General features: G+C 41.4%; 1 protein-coding gene and 1 pseudogene across 3 annotated transcripts in view; one reads left to right on the top strand and one right to left on the bottom strand.

Moving 5' to 3' along the window:
* GRHL2 (grainyhead like transcription factor 2) overlaps window positions 1–23,339 on the bottom strand; it is a 175,318-nt gene that overhangs the window by 130,531 nt on the left and 21,448 nt on the right. The gene's annotated exons all lie outside the window — the stretch shown is intronic.
* Window positions 15,517–16,118, top strand: LOC132542015 (high mobility group protein HMG-I/HMG-Y-like; annotated as a pseudogene).

Genomic DNA, 23,339 nt, shown 5'->3' with positions numbered 1-23,339 from the left:
GATAAAATAAATAATATTTTTAAAAGACTCTGGATCCTGTGAAATGTTATTTTTAAAAAAAGAATATAAGAAGAGAGAGAGAAAATTGTATCATAAGCAGTTTCAAATGCTAGAGGGCATCTCTTAAGAACCATGTACTTTAAGACAGCACTGATTCAATAGCCTTAGCTAGGCACTTACTACACTCAACCTCTGTCCTGGTGAAGCTTTTACGGATGAACTGTTGGGCATGGAGAATGTTGATGAGAAAAGGTCATTTGAGACTATGTTACAGGCATCCTGCGGTAGCCACGAGCACGTCACAATTCTCTAACTACAGAAAACATAAGTGAACAAGGACAAGGCTCCTTCTGTCTACCTATGGTATCTACTGTCATGTGTGTGGAGACCACAGTCAGCTCTGAGCTGCTCCTGGCTGGTGGTTGTGCATGGCAGACAGGTGGCAGGGACCTCCAGTAACTTTGCATCAAAGACCTTACTGAGACCTCCTTGGATGTTCTGGCAGTCATGGAAGCTGCCATGGAACATTTCTTCTCTCTCTCTTTCCCCTGGGGGTGAGGGGAGTATGGTGGAGGGAGGTGGGAACAGACAGGCCTTTGAGCTGATAGCACCTACACACACATACCACACACACACACAAACACACACACACACACACTTTTTAGTTTCCTACCCACATTTTTCAACCTTGCCATTTTTCTTTCACATATATATGTATATCTATACATATATATGTGTATAATATATACATATATATTATTTTAAGAGAGAGACCCAGAGAGAGAGGAGGAGAGAAAGAGAGAGAGAGAGAGACCCTGACTAGACCCTGCTCAGCTCTGGCTAATGGTGGTGCTGGAGAGTGAACCTAGAGCCTTGGAGCCTTTAGGTATGAGCATTATTTGTGTAACTATTATGCTATCTCCCCAGCCACATGAATACCATTTTAATTCAATTTCAATCACAGTATCCTCACCTCCATGAGGCTAGACTAACACAGGGCTTCCACTAAGTACAGGTGTTACTCTAAGAACTGAGTTACTGGAAATATGACATTTACAAGGAGACTTGAAGGAAAGGGAACTAATGAACCAGAGAGAAGGGAGGTGGAGAAGAGGGTGTTAAAGGGACAGCACATGTGTCCTCAGGCAGAATGGAAATTCTGAGTCAGGAACTAAATACACAAGGGCAGCATAGTACTTCAAGAAGGAAAAGAATGCAATCTGGTGAAATGAAAGAAAAAAGCTTGATTACACAAGGGCTTCTAATTCATTTTATGAACTTTCAATTTTATTCTAAGTGCATGGGATAGGATGTTTAAGTATAGAACAACTTGACCAAACATAGATTTTTTTTTTTTAGGTTCACTTTAAGGGTCAGGGAGATGGTTCAGAAGTAGAGTGCATACTTTGCATGCTTGAGGCCCTGAGTTCAATCTCCGGGCAAGACAAAATAAGAAAGAGGATAACAAAACAAAATAGTGGGCTGGGGTAGATAGATAGCATAATCATGATGCAAAGAGACTCTGATGCCTGAGGCTCCAAAGTCTCAGGTTCAATCTTCTACACTACCATAAGCCAGAGCTGAACAGTGATCCGGTAAAAACAAAACAAACAAAAACAGGCTAGTATAAATGGCAGAGCAGTGCACTGATCTTTCTCATACACACACAGACACCTGGACAATAAAAGATTACTGGTTTCAGTGGATTCAGAGAAAGGGAATTACTCATCATCAAAATGACCATCCTGCCCAGAGCCATTTACAGATTTATTGCCACCCCCATCAAGGTTCCTCTGAGTTTCTTTAAAGGACTAGAACAAAAGTCACAGAAATTCATCTGGAACCAGAAAATCCCTAGAGTTGCCAAAGCAACCTTGAGAGAAATGAATAAGACCAGAAGCATCACACTTCCGACTGTAAACTACATTATAAAGGTACTGTAACAATCAATACTATTTGTTATGGAAACAAAGCAGACACATAGACCCATGGAATAGAATTCAGAGCCCAGAAATCAGCCCCCATGTGTATGGAGAACTCCTTTTTGACATGAGAGTCCAAAACACTAAATGGAGAAAGGACAGTCTTTTCAACAAGTGGTGCTGGGAAAATTGAGTTGAAAGATGTAAATGAAAGAAACTGAGCTACCACATATCACTGTGCACAAAAGTCAGCTTTACATGGATCAAAGATGTGGACATTACAGAAACTATAAAACACATAAAAGAAAATACTGACAGGATTCTTCACAATCTATACTTTAGAAATGTCTTCAAAGACAGCAAAGAAAACAACAATAAATCAATAGGACTACATCAAACTGAAAAGCTTCTACACAGCAAAAACTATCATTAACCATATAGAAAGACATCCTACATAGTGGAAGATCTTTATACAACTACTTCAAGTAAAGGACAAACCACCAAAATGCTAAAAGAACTCAGTAAACTTAACACCAAAGAAACAACCTCATTAGAAAATGGGATGAGGACATGGACTGAAATTTCACCGAGGAAGAGATCCAGGCAGCAGGGCTGGGTGGTGATGCACCTGGTTGGGCACATGAGTTACAATGCACAAGGGCCTGAGTTCAAGCCTCTGGTCCCCACCTACAGGGGTAAAGCTTCATGAGTGCTGAAGCAGGGCTGCAGGTGTCTCTGTCTTCTCCCTCTCTTTTTAAAATCTTTTATTTATTTGTTTGTTTATTTATTGGATAGAGACAGGGGAAATTGAGAGGGCAGGGGGACGTGGAGAGGGAAAGAGACAGATACCTAGAGACCTGCTTCACCACTCATGAAGTTTCCCCCCTGAAAGTGGGGACAAGGAGCTTGAATTCAGGTCCTTGTGCACTGTAACGTGAGTGCTTAACCAGGTGCACCACCACCTCTCTATCACCCTCTTTCCTCTCTATTTCCAGATGTCTCATTCCACTAAATAAATAAAGATAATTTTTTAAAAATTAAATAAGAATAAGAGATCCAGTGAGCCAACATAAAGTGCTCAAAGTGATTGATTATCAGAGAAATGCAAATAGAGATATCAGTGAGATTCCACTTTACACCTGTAAGGATGTCATATATCAGAAAGGACAGAAACAACAAATGCTGGAGAGGATGCAAGGGCAACAAGGGACACTTTTGCACTGCTAGTAGAAATAAACATTGATCAAAAATCCTTCCAGAAAACAGTCTGAAGACTTCTCAGAACACTACAAATGCACCTGCCTTATACGCCAACAGTGTCTTTCTTGGTGATTTATCCAAAGAAAACAGAAACACATAGCTGAAGAGACATATGTAGACCTATGTTCACAGCAGCACAACCTGTAAAAGCCAAAGCATCTGGAAGCATCACAGGTGTCCAGCAATAAGTGTGTGTGTGCGTGCGTGCGTGCGTGCGTGTATGTGTGTGTCATAGGTGTTAAAAATGATGAAGTTAGCTCCTTATCCTCATCTTGGATGGGACTTGAAGACATCTGTTAAGGGAAATAAAACAAAAAGAGGGCAAATACTAAATGATCTCACTTGTATGTAGAACTTAAAAAATAAAGACAAAGAGGGAAAACACACAGTAAAACTTGGACTGGACATGTTTTATTACACCAAAGCCAAGGACTCTGGGTGAAGAAAGGGAAGGAGAGATGAAGGGAAACATGAGGTCTGGCTGTATGATGCCCAGGAGATGAGTAATTGTACCCATGTTTCTACAGCTGCATTGCAAACCATTAACTATCCTCTAACCCAGTAAGAAAAAAAGAAAAACAAAAAGAAAGTTACTTTGAGACTAAAAAAATGTATGACTGAAATGTCCCAAGAAAGAGATAAATTAAGGACTGTTTCCGACGTAGTGAAATATCATCAATTTGACAGATCTCTTTTAAGATTCCATAGCCTTTTTCTTTATCTTAAGGCATTCATATTTTATGGTTTATCTTGATTAAGAAACAGGTCCTAACTTTTACTATTCTTGTGCAATGGAGTAACATGTCTTACTCAATTTGTAATGTCACATAGTATGTGAATTAGCTTATAGTCTTCAAAATGAACAGAAAAATCTCTGTTAATGGTTAAGAATATAGGCTATATCTCTACCTTTAACAGAAAAGGAGCCAGAGATCCACAAGGAAATAGTGGAAAGGCCCATAAGAACCCACATGATTGCACAAAGTGCTCCTGATTATAAAACAATGCAGCATAAATAGAATTCATTATATCGTAAACTTGACCTAATATGAAAATTCTAGAAGTTAATAATAAAAGAAAGAAAAAGAAAATGGTAAAAGTTATAAGAATTAAACTTTGGTTTGTTGATGCATTTCTTGAACTACCAGGAAAATAAGAACCTGTTTTTCTTCTTTTGAACAATAATCAAAAACAATGAAAGCAACTTATCTGCTTTTAGATCTATGCTTAAAATAAAAAATTACTAGGGCAAGAGAAATAGCATAATGGCTATGCAGAGAGACTCTCCTGCCTGAGGCTTCAGGCACCACCATGAGCCAGAGCTGACTAATGCTCTGGAGAAAAAAAATTAAAATTAAAACTATTCCAATTAAAAGTGTATATCTATGATCTATTGTGAGTTCATATGAAAATGAATAGGCATTATATTTCTCCTATCACCATACTTAGGGATAAAGGGCTTGTGTATGATGTGTGTAAAACAGAGAAGTGTGGAGACAAAGGCAAGAAAAGGAAAGGAATAGGGAGTTAGATGGTAGTGCAATGGGTTAAGCGCACGTGGTGCAAAGCCCAAGGATGGGCATAAGGTTCCCAGTTCAAGCCCCAGGCTCCCCACCTGCAGGGGAGTCGCTTCACAAGTGGTGAAGCAGGTCTGCAGGTGTCTGTCTTTCTCTCCCCCTCTCTGTCTCCTCTCCTCTCTCCATTTCTCTCTGTCCTATCCAACAACAACGACATCAATAACAACAACAATAATAACTACAACAACAATAAAACAACAAGGGCAACAAAAGGGAAAATAAATATTTTTTAAAAAGAAAGAAATGAAGCAACAAAATGCAGTGAATAAGATGCCCATACTTGTGCACATGAGGGTGCACAGATTTACAAACATGTAATGAAATTTTAAAAGAAGGGAGTAGAACCAGGGGGTTGGCTCAGTGGTAGAACACATGTTTGCATGTATAAGGTATTGGGTTCAACTCCTGAAACAGATAATAAGATAGTAGAGTGGTGCTCTAGTCTCTCTCTCCTTCATTAAAAAAAAAAAAAAGAAAAGAAAAAAGAAAAGAAGAACACACAGCCAGGCAGTGGTGCACCTGGTTAAGTGAACACTTACGGTGCACAAGGACACAGGTTCAAGCCTAGTCCCTACTGGCAGGAGGAAAGCTTCATGAGTGGTGAAGCAGTACTATAGGCGTCCTTCTGTCTCTGTCCCTCTCTATTTTCCCCCTCCCCTCTCAATTTATCTCTGACTCTATCCAATAATAAATAAAATAAAATAGAAAATGGGACCATGGGAAAAAATGGGCAAATATACACAAATAACAGATAGTTATATAAATAATAGTTAACACATATCTGTAACTTTGGGAAAACTGCTGTAGCTTCCAGTGGAAGGAATGGGGACACAGAACTCTGGTGGTGGGAATGGTGCAGAATTATACCCCTGTTACCTTATAATTTTGTAAATCAATATTAAGCCACTCATTAAAAAATAAAACCCCTCGCCCAAAAAATAAAAAAAGAAAGAGAGAAGACTGTACATGTCATTACATATAAGCACCCAGATTTCAGTTCACCCCTGCAGGGGAGGAGCTCCAGGTGTCTCCCTTTTTCTCTTCCTCTCTATCTTCCTCTTCCCTTTCAAATTCTCTCTATCTCTACCAACATAAACAAAGGGGAAAATGGCTGCTAGGAACAGTGGATTCAGCCTGCATCTAGCCTGTATCCAGCCCCAGAGATAACCCTGCTAACAAACAGATGGATAAATAAGCATTCTCTTCTAACCAGTGATTTTGGAGAAAGTAGTTGAGCTTTTCTCTCAAAATAAATCATCCACTTACTTGACAGGGCACAGAAAAATGGGGGGTGAGAAATATAGGAAGAGAGAGACACATGCAGCCCTTCTTCACTACTAGTGAAGTTTCTTCCTGCAGGTGAGGACAAGGGACTTGAACCCAGGTAGATCCTTGTGCACTGTAACATGTGTGCTCAACCAGGTGCATCACTGCCCAGCCCCAAGTAATTAAGATTTTCTATTTCATTTATGTATTTACTTAGCTAGACCCTTACTTGAAGCCATCATAGTTAATTCCATTGGCCCAGGGAGTAGAGCAGTGGATAGATGATGTGTTGGACTCTCAGGCAAGGAGTCCTGAGTTTGATCTCCATTATCACTCAGGCCGTAGTGACTCTCTGGTTCTCTTACACCCCCCCCCCAGTCTCACTAATGAATAAACACCTCCTTAAAAATTTAATTTCAGGGAGTCGGGCGGTGATGCAGTGGGTTAAGCGCATATGGCACGAAGCGCAAGGACCAGGTAAGGTTCCCAGTTCAAGCCCCAGGCTCCCCACCTGCAGAGGAGTCGCTTCACAAGTGGTGAAGCAGGTCTGCCGGTGTCTATCTTTCTCTCCCCGTCTCTGTCTTCCTCTCCTCTCTCTATTTCTCTCTGTCCTATCCAACAACGATGACATCAAGAAGAACAATAATAACTACAACAATAAAACAACAAGGACAACAAAACGGAAAATAAATAAATAAATAAATATTTAAAAAACTGAAAAAAAAAATAATTTCAGGGGCCGGATGGTGGTGCACCTGGTTAAGCACATGTATTACCATGCACAAAGACCCAGGTTCAAGTGCCTGGTCTCCTCCACCTGCAGGGGGAAAGTTTCACAACAGGTGAAATAGTGCTGCAGACATCTCTCTGTCTCTCTCCCTCTATCTCCTTCTCCCTGTCCCTCTCACTCTCAATTTTTCTCTGTTCTATCAAATAAAAAATACAGTTCAAAAAATCAATAAATGTGTTTAAAAAAGGTTAATTCTAGACAAATTCGTAGTTTAGTATTTAAATACAGGAATATGCAAATTAATGTATATAATGCTCTTAGATTTGGGAAGAATTTGTTAAGCAGAATAATGTTGGAAGAATGGGGGCCAGGTGGCAGTGCCCCCAGTAGAGCACACACAAGGACCAGCGTTCAAGCCCCTGTGTTCCAGGTCTCTAGGTCTCCTCTCTCTCTCTCTCTCTCTCTCTCTCTCTCTCTCTCTTCCCCTCAATTTCTCCATCAAGAAAACAAAAGAGGGGCACTGATAGATTTGTGTATGTGTGTGCAGGCACTGAGCCCCAGCAATAACCCTGGAGGCAATTAAGAAAGAAATGTTGAAAGAAACTATGAATAAACAATAGGCAAGTGGGAGTTGGGCGGTAGCGCAGTGAGTCATGTGCAGGTGGCACAAAGGGCAAGGACCAGCATAAGGGTCCTGGTTCGAGCCCTTGGCTCCCCACCTTCAGGGGAGTCACTTCACAGGTGGTGAAGCAGGTCTGCAGGTGTCTGTCTTTCTCTCCCCCTCTCTATCTTCCCCTCCTCTCTCCATTTCTCTCTGTCCTATCCAACAGCAACAACATCAATAACAACAATAATAACTACAACAATAAAAAAACAAGGGTAACAAAAGGGAATAAATAAATAAACATTTAAAAAAAACAATAGGTAAGTGACCAATTAAACATTAAAATCTGTAGGAATTTCATGTTAATGACATCAGAGTGAGATTGCATTACAAACCCTCTCACCCATAAAACTTATAAAAAATAAACTAAAAAAAAAAAGTGTGTGTATATGTTTGCCTTACACAGATACCCACTGCATCCATAGAGATAAGCCATTACTTCCACCATCAAAATTTAACCAATTTTAGGAGCCAGGTGGTGGCACACCTGATTGAGTACACATTATAATGCACAAGGACCCAGATTCAAGCCTGTGGCCCACACCTGAAAGAGGAAAGCTTTGTTGAGTGGTAAAGCAGTGTTGCAGGTGTCTCTCTGTCTTTCTCCCACTCTATCTCCCCCTTTTTCTCTTGATTTTGGATGTCTCTATCCAATAAATAAATAAAGATAATACAAAATTGAAGATCATACAAATAGGAAAAGTAATACGTAAGTAAAACAATGTGAATGTGAACAGTGCAACACATGAAGTGGGTTTTTTGTTTGCTTGTTTTGCCTTGGAGAGAGACGTGCAAGAGAATTCAGAGATGGAAGAAACAGAGGATGATCCTGATTATAGATAAAGCAAACACTGTTGAGCCTGGAAACTTGAAGATGTCTGGGATTCTGCAGATATGTCCCATTGGCCATTGGAGAGGGTCAGAGAGAGAGAGAACAAGTATGGTGTTGGTGGACCTAGGTGGTCTTGCTGCTTCTTCCTGGAAGGAGCAGTGGATTTGTAGTGCTAGCACTGAGCCCCAGCAGTAACCCTGAAGGTGGAGAAAGAAAAGGAAGGAAGAGGGGGGGAAAAAACCCTCAGATACTAGAAAGGCAACATGAACTATAATGAGCGGTTCATCTGGACTCTATCACCACAATGATTTGACTAGAACAGATCAAGGATCGACTGAACATGTTTTCTAAATGGGCTAGAAGCAGGGCAACCAGTATTATAAGGAAATCAAGCAGTGAAAGAACACAGCATGCATTAAAAAAAAAAAAGAAGAAGAATAGGAAAGCTATCAGGGGAGGGAATGGGATATGGAGTTCTAGTGGCAGGAATTGTGTAGAATTGTACCCCTCTTATCCTATGGTCTTGTCAGTGTTGCCATTTTATAAATAAAAACTTTATTTAAAAAAAGAAATAACAAACTATAGCTTCATGTAAAAAAAAACTGAATTAACCCAAAAGAATAAAACTTTACACCTAGAGCAGACTAAGAACATACATCCATCGCAACAATGTGCAGAGTGGCACAACACAGTCAGATAAAGAATGGAATCAAATGACTAAGAGGGGGTCAAATAGCAGCATGAGTAGAACTGATAATACCAAGGAGAAAAAAATGTAATTAGTGATGGGATGAATGCTTGAGATAATGGCCATAAATGTAGAATAGAAAATAAAGTCACTAGATAATAAGAAAGAATGTATGAGAGAATGCAAGAACTGCCTAATGAAATAGACAGGACTCACAGTTACAGAACCAAACAGAAGCTGGGGTAGGCTGAACATATTTGAAGCCCTATTAAGATGGCAGTTAAAGAGGTCAAGGAATCAGGAGAAGAGACAAAAACCTAACGTATACGTCAATGAAAGATGGAGAGATGGAAAACAGTAGTGACTGTCCCTGTATAGTGCAGGGGGGCGAGACATAAATGATAAACATGTACACAAAGAAAGTCTAATGGTATCACAGGAAGGCAGAGGAAGAAAAGAAACCTTAGGGTCCTGGCATGTGGAAGTGTGAGAAGTTGAGGGAAATAGAAAACTTGTTTAAAAGCACATTAAATGATAAAGACTGTTCAAGGGAGTCGGGCGGCAGCACAGCGGGTTAAGTGCAGGTGGCACAAAGCACAAGGACCAGCGTAAGGATCCTGGTTCAAGCCCCCGGCTCCCCACCTGCAGGGGAGTCTCTTCACAAGTGGTGAAGCAGGTCTGCAGGTGTCTATCTTTCTCTCCCCCTCTCTCCATTTCTCTCTGTCCTACCCAACAACAACATTAATAATAACAACAATAATAACTATAACAATACAACAACAAAAGCAACAAAAGGGAATAAATAAATAATTAATTAAGAAAAAAGACTATTCAAAAAGGTGGTCTGGGAGGTGGCATAGTGGATAAGCATTGGATTCTCAAGCATGAGGTCCTGAGTTCAATCCCTGGCAGCACATGTACCAGAGTGATATCCGGTTTTTTCTCTCCTCCTATCTTTCTCATTAATAAATAAATAAATAAATAAAATCTAAGCGACTATTCAAAAAGGTCAAGCATCCATCTCTCCCTCAGCCTAGACAGAAAGGAGACTTTCTGATAATACTGAGCCCCCAAGACTCTGGACTAGGGGGACATTAGTCACAGAAGAGGAAAGGAACTGAGTGAACACACAACAAAATGAACCAGGAGACTTGTCTTTACCCATCAGCTTGCAAAATCCCACCTCCACAACGATACCCAGAAGGTCCCTCTAAGAGATAATCAATGGCCAGGGTCAGGTGGTGGTGCACCTGCTTAATCACACACACACACACTATAGTGCACAAGGACCAAGCTTCAAGCCTCTGGTCCCCACCAACAGGGGAAGACCTTCAGGAGTGGTGAAGTAGTAATGCAGGTGTCTTTCTATCTCTCACTCAACCCCCTCCCCTCTCAATTTCTCTCTGTCTCTATACAATAATAAATATTTTTTAAAAAAGAGAGAGAGATAATCAATGGCCCAAAAAATGACTTTACTCTATTGAGGTTTGGGGGTAACAACCTGGAGGAATGAACCAGGAAGCAAGTTAGCCAGTTGCTTTCCTCTCTGCCCTCCCCCCACCAACACACATCCCTACACATACACATGCACAAAGCTTATCAGTCATCTCCTGAGTAAACACTACACCCAGCTATTGGCTATATTGACAAGTTCAGTGAGGTACCATAATGTTTGAGGCAACCCTCAAACATAAAAGAACAGCCAACAACTAAAAACAAATAAGGAACCTCAGGTGATAAAGATAATGGAAAAGACAGAAAATGAGTGTAATCTCAGAGAGGTAAAAAGATATCACCCAAAACAGAGGCAGTAGCATAGTGGCAGAGCTCTTGCTTCAAATGTATGAGACTCAGGACTGGGCGGTGGCATTTCTGGTTGAGCATACATGTTGCAAAGTGCAAGGACCCGGGTTTGAGCCACCAGTCCCCACCTGCAAGGGGTATAAGCTTTGTGAGAGATGAAGCAGGGCTGCAGGTGACTCTTTGTCTCTCTCCCTTTCTATCTCTCCCTCCCTTCTCAGTTTCTTTGTCTCTATCCAAAATAAATAAACATTTTAAAAAAAAAAAAAAGAATAAAAAAATAGTAGGGCTGGAGTGAATGCACTAACAGGAGAGACCTGATGAGTAATAAATAGTGAGAAAATTAACCAGTGATACAAAGGAGATTGGAAACTAATGATTTCCTGGAATTATGTTAAGTGTTAAAACTTGGCTGCAAATGAAAAGACTAAATAAACAAAGAAAGAAAAGAAAGAAGAGAAAATATAAGGAGAGAAAAGAAAGGAAGAGAAGAGAAAAGGAAAGAGAAGAGAAGAAGAGAAAAGAAAAGGAATGGGAAAGGGAAGAAGAGAATAGAAGAGAAGAGAAGAGAAGAGAAGAGAAGAGAAGAGAAGAGAAGAGAAGAGAAGAGAAGAGAAGAGAAGGAGAAGAGGGGAGGAGAGGGGAGGGGAGGGGAGGAGAGGAGAGGAGAGGAGAAGAGAAGAGAAGAGAAGAGAAGAGAAGAGAAGAGAAGAGAAGAGAAGAGAAGAGAAGAGAAGAGAAGAGAAGAGAAGAGAAGGGAAGGGAAGGGAATGGAAGAGAAGAGAAGAGAAGAGAAGGGAAGAGGAGGGAAGAGGAGGGAAGAGAAGAGATTAGCTAAGTAGCTTCCCCGGGTACTAGCAGTGCTCAAGAACAGATAACTCTAACACTGTTTGACTCACTGCAACATGTAACACTTAGATGTGGAGAGGTTACAGGTGCATTCTAACCAACCAGCACAGCGTAGCTATCAAAATGCAACAGAGATAGAGCACACTCTTGTACACTATCTCAGACATACACACAGCCCAGAATGCAAGGCACCAGAGGCAATTATGATGGCAGTAATAACAACAGCTACCACGATGACATGTGGACCACTTACCACCACAACAGTCCTGAAGGCTGCATACCTCACTTCAGTGCAAGGGTGTGGGGAAGGGTGGGTGTTACATTTGTAGAAGAGAAACTGAGGCACCAGTAGATTAATTAATTTACCCCAGAACATATTGCTAATAAGCAATAGGAACTAGGATGAATATAGATATATAATCCTAAAACATATTGATAAACTGAATTTACTAATAAATATTTTAATTTTTATAATCTTTATTTTTTGTTTATTGGATAGAAACAGCCAGAAATTGAGAGGATAGGGGGTGACAGAGAGGAAGAGAGACAGAGAGATACCTCCAGCCCTGCTTCACCACTCACAGAGCTTTCCCCCTGCAGGTGGAGACCGAGGGCGTAAACCCAGGTCCTTGCACATTGTAACATGTGCACCCAACCAAGTGCACCACCCGGTCCCCTAATATGTATTTTAATATTTACTTATTTATGAGAAAGAGATAAATGGTGAGAGATTCAAAGCATTGCTCTGGCATATGTGTTGCCAGAAACTCATACTGCCTACTCAGGCCACGTATTTTTTTTTTATTTTTTATTATCTTTATTTATTGGATAGAGACAGCCAGAAATCAAGAGGGAAGGGGGTGATAGATACAGAGGGAGAGAGACAGATAGGCACCCGCAGCCCTGCTTCACCACTTGTAAAGCTTTCCCCCTGCAGGTGAGGACCGGGGGCTTAAACCCAGGTCCTTACACATTGTAACGCATGCGCTTAACCAGGTGCACCACTACCCGGCCCTGACACGTATTTTTTAAGACTAAGTCGTGGTCAGGGGTGACCAGCAGCTCACCGATTAGAGCACACACACTGTGTCCATGTATATGGCCCTGGCTCAGGCCTCCAGGTCCCATCTTCAGGAGTTAAGTTTCACGAGCTGTGCTGCAAGTAAATCTCCCTCTCTTGGTTTTTCTCCATCTCTCTCTCACCCTCTTTCTCCATCCCTCATCTTCTAACAAGAAAAGAAACAACAAAAATGTCTATTGAGAACACTGAAGTCATGCATGCACCAAGCCACAGCTATAACCCTGGTGGCAGGATAGGATAGGGTAGGGTAGGGTAGGGTAGGGTAGGGTAGGGTAGGGTAGGGTAGGGTGGGGTGGGGTGGGGTGGGGTGGGATGGGATAGCATAGGATAGCATAGGATAGCATAGGATAGCATAGGATAGCATAGGATAGCATAGGATAGGATAGGATAGGATAGATCAGATCATGTAAGGCTTATCTCAAAAATGCAAGGCAACTCTGGAAAAAACAAGTAGGAAATGCATTTGTGAATATCACTATATTATAAGATAAACAAAGAGGGCTGCTTGGTGGTGCACATGGTTGAGTGCACATGTTAAAATGCGCCAGGACCTGGGTTCAAGACCCCAGTCCCCTCCTGCAGGGGGGAAGCTTCACAAGTGGTGAAGCAGAGCTGCAGGTGTCTCTCTGTCTATCTCCCACTTCCTCTGAGTTGCTTTCTGTCTCTGTCAAATAAATAAATAAAGATTAAACAATTAAAGATTAACAAAGGAAAATATACATGTCATTCTTAGGGTCAGGGAGATAGCTAAGCATGGGTTTGAACATTGGACTTGTATGCCTGAAATTCCAGAGGCCAAACACTTAATCCCTGGCACCACCATATGCCAGAGTTAAGTAGTGCTCTGGACTGTCTCTTTCCTTCTCTCTCTTCTCTCTCTTCTCTCTCTCTCTCTCTCTCTCTCTCTCTCTCTTTCTCTCTTTCTCCAGGCTTTGGCATATGGTGGTATAGAGGATTGAACCTAGGACTTCAGATCCTCAGACATGAAAGTCTTTTGCAGAACCATTATGCTATCTCTCCCACCCTCTCTCTCTCTCTTTTCACAAAATAATGTTTAAAAACAACTCTTGATATTTAAGAGCCATCACATTTAAGAGTGCGATAATAAAAAACACTTCTTTTATAGACTGTCCTCTATTATTACTACTGTCCGATGCTGTAATTGACATCTTATGCAATATAACAAAAGAAAAATTTTTGATAAATCTAAATACTGGAGAGAAGAAAATTTTTAATTAATAATTATTGTTATTTGATATCAATTGTTATTTAAACAATATACTTGCTTAGTAGGAAATCTGAGACTCAACAAGAGAGAAAGAAGTGGAGACAGATAACTAGCTAAAAAGAAAGAATAGAGTTGAATACTTACATATAAGACCATATACTATAAGCTCAAAGCATAAACCAAATGTAGTACAGGAGCAAAGGTTTCAGATTCAAGACCTGGTATTAACAGACGGAACTGAGTAGTGCACTTCTGGAGGAGGAGGAGGAGGAGGAGGAGATGGAGGAGAAGGAGATGGAGGAGATGGAGGAGGAGGAGGAGAGGAAAAAGAGCAGAAGGAGACGGAGATGGAGGAGGAAGAGGAGGAGGTAGAGGAGGAGATGGAGGAGGAGGAGAAGAAGGAAAAGGGAGAAGGAAGAGGAGAAGGGGGAGATGGAGAAGGAGGAGGAGAAGAAGGAAAAAGAGGAGGAGGGGATGGAGATAGAGGAAGAGATGGAGGAGGTAGAGGAGGAGATGGAGGAGGAAGAGGAGGAGGTAGAGGAGGAGATGGAGAAGGAGAAGAAGAAGAAGGAAAAAGGAGAAGGAAGAGAAGAAGGGGGAGATGGAGAAGGAGGAGGAGAAGAAGGAAAAAGAGCAGGAGGAGGAGATGGAGATAGAGGAGGAGAAGGGGAGATGGAGAAGGAGGAGAAGAAGGGAAAAGAGCAGGAGGAGGAGATGGAGATAGAGGAGGAGGAGATGGAGATAGAGGAGGAGGAGATGGAGATAGAGGAGGAGGAGATGGAGGAGGAAGAGGAGGAGAAGGAGGAGGAGGAGAAGAAGAAAGAAGAAGGAGAAGGAGATGTAAGGATCCCGGTTTGAGCCTCCAGCTTCCCACCTGCAGGGGAGTCACTTCACAAGCGGTGAAGCAGGTCTGCAGGTGTCTATCCTTCATCCCCCTTCTCTGTCTTCCCCTCCTCTCTCCATTTCTCTCTGTCCTATCCAGAAAAAAAGAAAGAAAGAAAAGAAAAGAAATCATTTGTAATACACAGTTGATTGCAAAGTAGTATTTCACGGAATATATATCCCAAAATTTCTCAGTATTAATAACATGGTCTTCCCGGGAGTTGGGCAGTGGGTTAAGTGCAGGTGGCGCAAAGTGCAAGAACCGGCTTAAGGACACTGGTTTGAGCCCCTGGCTCCCCACCTGCAGGGGAGTCACTTCACAGGCTGTGAAGTAGGTCTGAAGGTGTTTGTCTTTTATCTCCCCCTCTCTGTCTTCCCCTCCTTTCTCCATTTCTCTCTGTCCTATCCAACAACGATGAAATCAATAACTACAACAATAATATAACAAGGACAACAAAAGGGAAATAATTAATTAATTAATATTAAAAAAGAAAAAAATGCATTCATAAAAAGAAGAGGAACCCAACATCATGTTGAATTCAGAAGTCCTACAAACATTAGACAAAGATATTCACTCACACCTTTTGGTATTGGTTAACACTGTTCTATAGTGGTAGGTTAACACAGGTCAAAATGAAAAGATGAATGAATACCATTTGCATGCCATATGACAATGCGCTTGGAGTACCCAAAACAATCAGTGAAGCAACTGTTATGAAAATAAGAATAAGTCTTCTAATTGGGACTCCAAGCCCAGGCTATTTCTGGCGCTGGCGCGGCTCCAAGAAGGCATCCGCATTTGCTACCGGCGGCGGCAGCGGAGCCAGGCCAGTCCTCAGCGCCCAGCACCGCCGCTCCAGGCAGCTCGCGCATGCCGGTTACTGCTCCGGAGAGAAAGAAAGATGAGTGAGTCCAGCTCAAAGTCCAGCCAGCCCTTGGCCTCCAAGCAGGAAAAGGACTGCAGAGAAGCGAGGGCGGGGCCGGCCGGCCAAGCAGCCTCTGGTGAGTCTCGGGACAGCGCTGGTAGGGAGAGGGAAGGAGCCCAGGGAAGTGCCCACACCTAAGAGACCTCGGAGCCGACCAAGGGGAAGCAAAAACAAGGATGCTGCCAAGACCCGGAAAGCCACCACAGCTCTAGGGAGGAAGCCAAGGGGCAGACGCAAAAAACTGGAGAGGGAGGAAGAGGAGGGCATCTCGCAGGAGTCCTCCGAGGAAGAGCAGTGACCTTGCGGCGCGCCGCCTGCTTCCTCACCGAGGAGCAGTTTCCTTCTGGGACTGGAGAGCTCTGCTCCCACTGCCCCCCCTCCGCCTCCCCTCCCCCAGGCCCGAGTCACCACCCCTCCCGCATCTGTACCCTCTACCACCACAATACACAGCACACCAACCGCTGCAGGACCCCCAGGCCTAAGTAGGGAGCAATTTTCCTTTGGTCTCAGTCTCCAGCATCCCCCGCTGCTTGCACACACACCTGCCCTGGACAAAGCTCACTTGCCATTTAGTCACTCTCTGCACTTGATGCATCTCACTCACCCCTTCTGTGGGGGAACATAACTCGGTTTGGGAAGTCCCTGTTCCCCCCACTTGCCTCTGACTTCTCATTAAGGGAGCCCCCCCCCCCCCCACCCGGCCTTAAAAAGGCCCACATTTTAATATGCTCCACTCCACAAGCAGTTCGTGTGGCTCTCACCCACTTCTCTTTCCCTCAGCTCAGCAGTTACTGTTGGGTTACAGGAGAGAAGGCAAGAAGCTTCTCCTCTAGGCCTCATTGTCACCTTTCCCCACAGGGGCACTAATAACATGGAGCTCCCTTGCCCACTCTCCCTCCTGCTCCTCCCCAGCCCCCAAGGTTCTGGTTCCATCTTTCCTCTGTTCACAAACTACCTCTGGACGGTTGAGTTTTTGTTGTTGTTGTTTGTTTGTTTGTTTGTTTTGTTTAATGTTTCATTCTTAGACATCCATCATTGCTGCTGCTACCAGCGCCAAATGTTCACGCTCACTGCCTCCTGCGCTGCCCATATCCCTCTCTCCCAAGACCCTCTTGGGGGGAGAGGCAGAGGCAAAGTAGGTTGGGCCACTGACCACCCCAGTTCCAGGGAAGGTGAGGCTCTGCCCCTAGGATACTGCAGCAGAGTTGGGGAGGGGGTACCTGTTTGATCATGAAGGGTGTAGGAGTCACCCTTTCACCCTTGTTCTGTTGGGGAGGAGGTAGCCATTATTTGTCCCAGCCTGGGGTCTCCCACCCCCTTCCCTATTTACAGTTACTTGAATAAAAAAATATCCTTGGTGGCGCAGTGGGGTAAGCGCACGTGGCGCTAAGCACAAGGACCTGCGTAAGGATCCTGGTTAGAGCCCCTGGCTTCCCACCTGGAGGGGAGTCACTTCACAAGCGGTGAAGCAGGACTGCAGGTGTCTGTCTTTCTCTCCCCCTCTGTCTTCCCCTCCTCTCTCCATTTCTCTGTCCTATCCAACAACAACGACATCAATAATCACAACAATGTTAAACCATAAGGGCAACAAAAGGGAAAATAAATAAATATTTTTTAAATCCTTTTCTGAAGAAAAAAAAAAAAAGAAAGGGGTCTGGGTGGTGTGCCACCCAGTTGAGCTCCCGTGTTACGATGTGCAAGGACCCAGGCTCAAGCTCCCTGGCCCCCACCTGCAGGGGGCGGGGGGTAGATTTCACAAATGGTGAAGCAGGGTTGCAGGTGTCTCTCTGTCTCCCTCTCTATCTCCCCCTTCCCTCTCAATTTCTCTGTTTCTATCAAATCAATAAATAACAAAAATAAAGTAAGGTTTTGGGTGTAAAATATTAATAGCATGTAAAAGCAATGCCTTTCCTACATAAAACAACATGTAAGACCCCTACCTAAAATCTTAACCAGATCACTTTTGAGTAAACTTAAATTTTAGATAAAATTAACAATAGAAATCCAAAACTATATAAAGCACGTTTCAATGACACTGAATATTTAAATAGACACTGGAGATTTAAACAGAACAAAGCACTTTATTCTTTTTTATGTGTCTGTGTTGGGCCCACACCCCACTTCCCTGCATCACCTGTGTGATTTAAGCACACTGAAATGACTTTCTTAGGAAAGGAGAGACACAGGGAGAGACTGAGATAGGGAAGAGAAACCACAGTACTAAAGCTTCTCCAGGGTCATAGTACTCCCATGTGGTATATGGAGACTCAACTCTGGTTTACCCACAAAGCAAAGCAGGTGCCTGTCTCACAGGCTCACAAAAAAAAAAAAAAAAAAAAAAAAAAAACTCTGTTCTTAAAAATAAGATATATGGACTCATAGTGCTGACATCAAGTTCCAGCAATAACCCTGGTGGCAATAAATAAATAAATAAATATATTCACAGACAGCAAACTAACCTCCTCATACATACATAGCTCTTACAACTCAACAAGAAAAAAAAAATCAAGAAAGCCATAAGGTTCAAGAATCCCAGTTTTAGTCTTTCTCCAAAAGAACTGAAATTGGGATCTGGAAGAGATATCTAAACTCCCATAGTCATTACATCATTATACACAGCAGCCTAATTATGGAAACAACCCAAGTGTCTATCAACAGGTGCACAGATAAAGAAAATGTGGTATGTACCTACAATAGATAATAGTCACCCTTAAAAGAAGGAAAGACTACCATCTGCAACAAGAATGAACCTGGAAGACATTATGCTCAGTAAAGTGAGTCAGTCACAGAAGTACAGATACAACATCACTCCACTTATCTGAGGTGTCTAAAATAAACTCAAAGAAGCAGACCACATAACAATGGTTCCAGAAGCTTATGAGTAGGGACTGAATAAAGTTTCAGTTATGCTAGATAAATAAGTTTTAGACATCTGCCATGGAACACACTGACTGCAGCTCACTTTGTGGTGTTAAATTTAACTAAGAAAGTAGATTTCATATTGTGTTACTAACACACACTCATACACACACATGTGAAAACTCAAGGTGTTGGACATTATCTGTCACTTTGATTGTGGTGATGGTATGTATCATGGGTGTTTATATATGCTCAAACTCATTAAATTGTGCATGTTCAATATGTGCAATTCTTTGTATGTGAATTATCCCTCCATAAAGCTGTTATTTAAAAACCAATAACAGGGGCCAGGTGGTGGCGCACCTGGTTGAGAGCATATGGTACAATGCACAAAGACCTGTGTTTGAACCTCCAATTTTCACCTACAGGGGGAAAGCTCTCTGCAAGTGGTGAAACAGTGTTGCAGGTATTTCTATATCTCTCCTTCCCTATCTCCCCCTTCCCTCTCATTTTGGCTGTCTCTATCCAATAAATACAGGTAATAATAATAATAATATCTAAACCAATTAACAAAGAAGAAAGACCAAAAAAAAAAAAAATCCAGGTATTCTGCAGAAAAATAAAATAGCCCTTAAATATATGAAAAGAATATAAACAATGAAAATTGGAAGAATAAGGTATCCTTCTTTATGTTAGCAAAACTATTAAAGGTTGATAATTTGCTGAGCTCAGTCCCTGACACTACAAAAAGACACAAAAGACAAAAACAAGAGAGCATCATAAGTAGCCAATCAATGCTCTGCACCCCCATCTCCTCTCTCTCTCTCTCTCTCTCTCTCTCTCTCTCTCATACACACACACACACACACACACACACAGATTGACAAACTGTTTTGAGAACAGAGTGAAATTGGTAGTGTTTAGACATTATCAATTCAGCGCATAAAGTAGCATGTTTTGGAATCCATTGAAGTTTTCAAAGTCCATTATCTTTGCAGAAGTCCCACTTTTATGAATTTATCCTTTAAGCAGTGAATAGTCATGCTGTGATTCTGTAATATTAACATGGAACCATCAAAATTGTGAGACTACACATAATTTTAAACTCAATTGCATGCTCACTTATCATTGATATCATTGATGTAATGTCTAGAAACACATTTGGAAGATGGTTCAACAAACTTAAAATTCTGTTGAACAAATTTTAAAGGTAATATTAGTTTTCCCCCCTTTTCAACTTATAGTTATTGTATAATAAATATATATTCTTAATATTTCTAAATTTAAATTCAATAAATGAATGAGAAATTAATTCTAGGAAATGGTCTTGATAAAATCTTGAAAAAATCTTGAAAGGTGTATGTCTGAAAATATTTATAAAAACATAATTATATAGTAGTGAAAATTATGGCAATAACTTCTTTTTGTTTTAATTTTTTTAATATTTTATTTTATTTATTTATTCCCTTTTGTTGCCCTTGTTGTTTTATTGTTGTAGTTATTATTGTCGTCTTTGTTGGATAGGACAGAGAGAAATGGAGAGAGGAGGGGAAGACAGAGAGGGGGAGAGAAAGATAGACACCTGCAGACCTGCTTCACCGCCTGTGAAGCGACTCCCCTGCAGGTGGGGAGCCGGGGTTCGAACCGGGATCCTTATGCCGGTCCTTGTGCTTTGCGCCACCTGCGCTTAACCCGCTGCGCTACAGCCCAACTCCCTGCAACAACTTCTATATAACCTAAATATAAGTCAATTATGGGGTTGGATGGCAGCATAACTGGTTGAGTGTACATTTTACAATGTGCAAGGACTCAGGTTCAAGCTCCCAGTACCCACCTACAGGGAGAAGGCTACATGAGTGGTGAAGCAGGGCTACAGGTGTCTCTCTGTCTTTCCCTCTCTATCTCCCCCTTCCCTCTTGGTTTCTAGCTGTCTCTATCCAATAAATAAGTAGAGATAATAAGATCTTTAATCTCTTTATATATGCATATATATGTCAATTATGATAAATCTATATTACATAATGCAGCCAAAATACTTAGAAAAAATTCGTGAAATAGTGGACAAATACTTACACTACAGATGGTATTGAAAGGAGAGAAAACTGTGCCATGACTAATTACTTAAAGATTGCCCAGGCCCTTTGGAATATAACTAAAATATGCCTACTAGCTATCTACAAAATGGAGGACCCCCAACTCTTCATCTGCACTATTCCAGCCTTTAGGTCTATGATTGGTCAAACAATTTGTTTGTCTTTGTATATTAGCTCTCTTGTCAACCACCAGGTTCCAGATGCTAGCAGGATACAGCCAGACTTCCCTGGACAGACAACCCCACCAGTATGTCCTGGAGCTCTGCTTCCCCAGAGCCCTTCCCAACTAGGGAAAGAGAGAGACAGGCTGGGAGTATGGATCAACAAGTCAATGCCTTTGTTCAGCGGGGAAGCAATTACAGAAGCCAGACCTTCAACCTTCTGCATCCCACAATGTCCTTGGGTCCATACTCCCAGAGGTTAAAGAATAGGAAAGCTATCAGAGGAGGGGATGAGATACAGAGTTCTGGTGGTGGGAATTGTGTGAAGTTGTACCCCTATGGTTTAGTCAATGTTTCTTTTTTATAAATTAAAAAATATATATATATATTGCCCTTCTAGGACATATGAAGTAGTAGTACTAGGTGTAGGTGTGACTTAGAAAGGGGAAGAAGAGGGGACCACAGAAAAAAAGAGAAAATATATACATATATAGACAGATAGTTGTCAAAATAATAGTCAACCCATATCTGCAACCTTGGGAGAACTACTGCAGTTTCCAATGGAGGGAATGGGGACACAGAACTCTGGTGGTGGGAATGGTGTGGAATTATGCCCCTGTTATCTTATAATTTTGTAAATCAATATCAAGTCACAAAATTAAAATTAAAAAAAAAAGATTGCCCTTCTAGGTATCATAAGGGAGAACCAATATAGGTAGTTTGAAAATATAGACTTCTTTATCAAGTTATACTTAAATTTAATTCCATTTGACCAAAAAAGAAAAAAAAAAAAAGGAGAAAAAGTGTATCATGGATTGCATAAAATCCTAGAAAAATCAAAGAATGTATTTAGTGTAATAAGTTCAACCAGCTACTAGAATTAAATATTTTCCCTTTAATCAGAAGCCAAACTAATTAAGCTGAACTTTTCCTGTTCATGTCCCCTGATCTGTAGGGAGAATGAAATCATGCATCCAAAGGGATAATCATAAACTGAAATTGAATAAACCAATCTAGATAATTCACAGCCCACATGAGTTCCTGATCAGTGCACATGGCTGCAAGGCCACCAGCTCTTTGAAGATAAATTCCTACTTGTCCTAGACACTTCTAACATTGCATCTCGGTTTAGCAAACTACCAAATGACTTCCATAAACTGCCAGTTTCCACAAATGTTGCCTTCAGTTCTGCAGACAACACGCATATGACAGTGGATATAAGCAGTAGTTTTGCCCAGGACTCTAGAAGTTTTTTGGTTTTGTTTTTAATGTGAAACTTAATCACAGAGGCTTGGAGGTTAATTTTTGGAAAATGACTCCATTTTTAGTAACCCTACTATTTAAGCAATCACAATGATTCTTAACCACTAACAATAGACAAAAATTCAATCAATCATGAAAGCATGAGCTAATCTAAAAAAAAATAATAATGAAAATAAGAACTTTTCAAATCAAAATAAGCCAGAAAAATTGAAATCTCACACAATTTTTCTTGTTTGGGGTCTGGTTTCACTTCTGCCATAACTAATTACTTTAAGAATGAAAGGTAGAATGTACATTTATTTCCTCGGTTATTTATTTATTTTTTCTTAATTGTGTTGTTTGAAGTTCCCAGACCTTAAGTTAGCAACCTACCTCCTCTTTGTGGTCTCAGCTCTGGCATTGTGCCCAGCTGTGCCTGTGCCCTAGAACTCAGTAAATCAGAAAGGGGGACGGTGGTGATCACCATTGTTTGGAGATATTCATCCTGTACTCCATCCTCACCAGCTGGCTTAAAGCTCAAAGCCTTTGTTCCTCAACTATATTTCCTGAACTTATGGCCTTTAATGGATGACCCTGAACACAGACCTATGCCATTGTGTTCCCTGGCAATGGATAGGAGTGGAACTAGAGAACGTGTTCAAACCTGGCGACTTGAAACAAAGAGACCACACCCGGCCCTTATGTGAATATCCCTTTTTACTGATCATGATTAGTCTGCAAAATCAGAACAAGATGTTTTGAAGATATTAAAATATATTTTTTAAAAGCATGATGTTCTATTGAGACAGAAAATATAATTTGAGGGCAGGGGTAGAGAGAATAATGGTTATGCAAAGAGACTCTCCAGCCTAAGGCTCCAAAGTCCAAGGTTCAGTCCCCAGCACCACCATAAACCAGATCTGAGCAGTGCTCTGGGAAAGAAAGAAAGAAAGAAAGAAAGAAAGAAAGAAAGAAAGAAAGAAAGAAAGAAAGGGAAAGAAAGAAAAAGAAAGGAAGGAAGGAAGGAAGGAAGGAAGGAAGAGAAAGAAAGAAAGGAGGAGAGAGAAAAAATACAATTTGAGTAAATGAAAGGAAATTCAATTCAAAGCAGCAAGTTACCATTCTCAATTATCAAACTCTTTCCTTATTGGAAAGAGAAGAGTAACATTATCAGGAGGTGAGGAGATAGCAGAGTTCTTGAGAACCACCACAAAGCCAGAGCTGAGCAATACTCTGGTAAGAAAATAAGCAAGCAATAGGGGTTAAATGCACACATCAC

The sequence above is a fragment of the Erinaceus europaeus genome, chromosome 1 (assembly GCF_950295315.1).
Source record: "Erinaceus europaeus chromosome 1, mEriEur2.1, whole genome shotgun sequence".
Classification (NCBI taxonomy): Eukaryota; Metazoa; Chordata; class Mammalia; order Eulipotyphla; family Erinaceidae; genus Erinaceus; species Erinaceus europaeus.
The sequence above is the reverse complement of the archived record's forward strand: the minus strand, read 5'-3'. Positions and strand labels throughout refer to the sequence as shown.